Source organism: Hipposideros armiger, unplaced genomic scaffold (assembly GCF_001890085.2).
Source record: "Hipposideros armiger isolate ML-2016 unplaced genomic scaffold, ASM189008v1 scaffold_1034, whole genome shotgun sequence".
Lineage (NCBI taxonomy): Eukaryota > Metazoa > Chordata > Mammalia > Chiroptera > Hipposideridae > Hipposideros > Hipposideros armiger.
Window position 1 is genome coordinate 488831 of NW_017732384.1, and position 3288 is coordinate 492118.

Consider the following 3288-nt stretch of genomic DNA (forward strand, 5'->3'; position numbering starts at 1 on the left):
GAGGGCAGTGTCACTGGCCCTCATATGTGGGATCCGAACCGGGGCCCTCTGGCATCCCAAGCGAGTTCTTAACCATTGCGCCACTCGGCCGGCCCTGTTTTTAACTTTTTGAAGAACCTCCAAACTGTTTTCCACAGTGGCTGCACCAATTTGCAATTCCACCAACAAGTGTTCCCATTTCTTCACATCCTTTACAACACTTGTTTGTTGGTTTTTTTATGACAGCCATTCTGACAGGTGTGAGGTGGTACCTCATTGTGGTTTAAATTTTCATTTATCTGATGTTTAGTGATGTTGAGCATCCTTTCATATTGGCTATTTGTATGTCCTCTGTGGAGAAATGCCTATTCAGGTCCTCTGCCCATTTGTTAATTGGATTGTTGTTGTTTTTTTGTTAGTTTGGTATTGAGTTGTATGAGTTCATTATAAATTTTAGATATTACACCTTTATCAGATGTATCATTGGCAAATATTTTCTCCAATTCAGTAGGCTGTTTTTCCATTTTGTTGATGATTTTCTTTGCTGTGCAAAAACATTTAGTTTGATGTAGCTCCATTTGTTTATTTTTTCTTTTGTCTCTCTTGCCCAAGGAGATGTATTACTGAAAATATTACTAAGGTAATGTCTGAGAGTTTACTTCCTGTAATTTCTCTAAGTGTTTTATGGTTTGAGGTCTTACATTTAAGTCGAATCCATTTTGAGTTTATTCTTGTGTATGGCATAAGAAGGTGAACCAGTTTCACTTTGTTGCATGTACCTGTCCAGTTTTCTCAACACTGTTTGTTGAATAGACTGTCTTTACCCCATTGTAAATTCTTGCTTACTTTGTCATAGATTAAATGACCATATAAGCATGGATTTATTCCTGAGCTCTCCATACTGTTCCCTTGATTTATGTATCTGTTTTTGTGCCAATGCCATGCTTTTTGGATCACTATGCCCTTGTGGTATAATTTCATAGAGTGATACCTCCAGGGTTGTTCTTTCTCAGGATTGCCATGGCATTTCTTGGTCCTTTATGGTTTAGGATTATTTGTTGTACTTCTGTAAAAAGTGGCGTTGTTATTTTACTTCAGATTGCATTGAATCTATAGATTGCTTTGGGTGGTTTGGACAGCTTAACTATATTAATTATTCCTACCCAGGAGCATGGTGTGTGTTTCCATTTACATGTATCTTCTTTAATTTCTCTTTTCAATGTTTTATAATTTACTGAATGCAGGTCTTTTACTTCTTGATTAAATTTCCTAGGAATTTTATTTATTTATATTTTGTTTATGGAATTTTAAATGTGATTGTTTTCTTTATTTTTTTCTGCTAGTTCTTTATTGGTGTATGAAAATGGAACCGATTTCTGAATATAAATTTGTATTCTGCTACTTTACTAATATATTTATCAGTTATAATAGTTTTTTGGTGGAATCTTTGTGGATCTTTATATATACTAACATGTCTTCTGCAAATAATGACAATTTTACTTCTTTCCAATTTGGATGCCTTTTATTTTTTATTTTTTAGGATTTTTATTTAAAATATAGCTAACATACAATATTATATGAGTTTCAGGGGTACACTATAGATGTTCAACATTTATATACCTAAAGAAGTGATTACCATAATAAGCCCAGCAACCATCTGACACTGAACTATGCTATCACAATATTATTGACTATATTTCCCATGCTGTATGTTACATCCCCATGACTTATGTTTTATATTTGTAAATTTGAACCACGTAATGCCTTTCACCTTTCCTCTCTTCCTTTTTTGTTTTTCAGTTACAGTTGCCATTCAATATTATAGTATATTAATTTCAGCGGTACAGCATTGTGGCTATATATTTGTATAATTTAAGAAGTGATCTCCTGGGCCGGCTGAATGGCGCGTTGGTTAAGAACTGGGTTGGGATGCCAGAGGGCCCCGGTTTGGATCCCATATATGAGGGCCAGTGACACTGCCCTCCACAGCTAAGATGCTGAACAACAGCTCGACCTGGAGCTGGGTTGCCGTGACTCACCGGCGATGGCGTAGGCTGCAGCATCTGCTGCAGTGGGCTGCCATAAGCTACTGTGTGTAGCCGGCAGCCAGCATGAGCGGCCAGCAGCCGCTGTGAGCGGCTGTCCAGAAGCCGGAGACTGATCTGCCTCACCCGGGAAGAGCGCAATGATGGTGCCAGCTTGGGCCAGTGAAGCAACGTCCTCCACAACTAGACTGAAGGACAAAAAACGACAGCAACTTGTCTGCTCCCCTCCCCCAATTCCCTAATAAAATCTTTTAAAAAAAAAAGAAGTGATCTCCTGTCTAGTGTACTACGCATCTGGCACTATACATAGTTATTGCTATATCATTTACTATATTCCCTATGCTTTACTTGACATCCCCATTACTGTTTTGTAACTACCAATTTGTACTTAATCCCTTTACCTTTTATACCATGACCCCACCCCTTCCCTTCTATCACCCCAACAAATCTAGTACCCTCCTGACACCATGTAATGGTTATTACAATATTATTGACTGTGTTCCTTATGCTATGCCCTACACCCCCATGACTACTTTGTAACAACAAATTTGTGCTTCTTAATCCCTTCCTTTTTTTTTCACTCACACTGCAAACTCCCTCCCATTTGGCAACCATCAAAATATTTTCTCTGCCTATGAGTTTGTTTCTGGTTTTCTTAGTTTGTTTTGGTAATATTCTGTTCATGATATTTGCATCTATGTTCATTGGGGATATGGGCCTATAGTTTTCTTTTTTTTTGTAATGTCTTTGTTATTAGAATCATGATAATGGTGGGCTCATTAAATGAGCTTCAGAAACTTACCTCTTCTTAAAATTCTGGAAGAGTTTTTTTCTTTTAATTAAAGTTTATTGGGTTGACAATGGTTAGTAAAATTACATAGGTTTCAAGTGCACAATTCTGTAACACATCATCTATATATCACATTGTGTGTTCACAACCCAGAGTCAGTTCTCCTTCCTTCACCATATATTTGACCCCATTTACCCTCATCTACCATTCTCCTCTTCCCTTACTCTCTGGTAACCACTAAACTGTTGTCTGTGTCTATGAGTGTTTCTTTCTTTATTTGCTTGCCTGGCTGCTTTGTTGTTTTCAGTTTGATATCCCACTTATCAGTGAAATCATATGGTTCTCGGCTTTTTCTGTCTGACTTACTTTGCTTAGCATAATAATCTCAAGATTCTTCCATGTGGTCGCAAACGGCACTATTTCATCTTTTCTTATAGCAGAATAGTAGTTCATTGTGTATGTATACCACCTCTT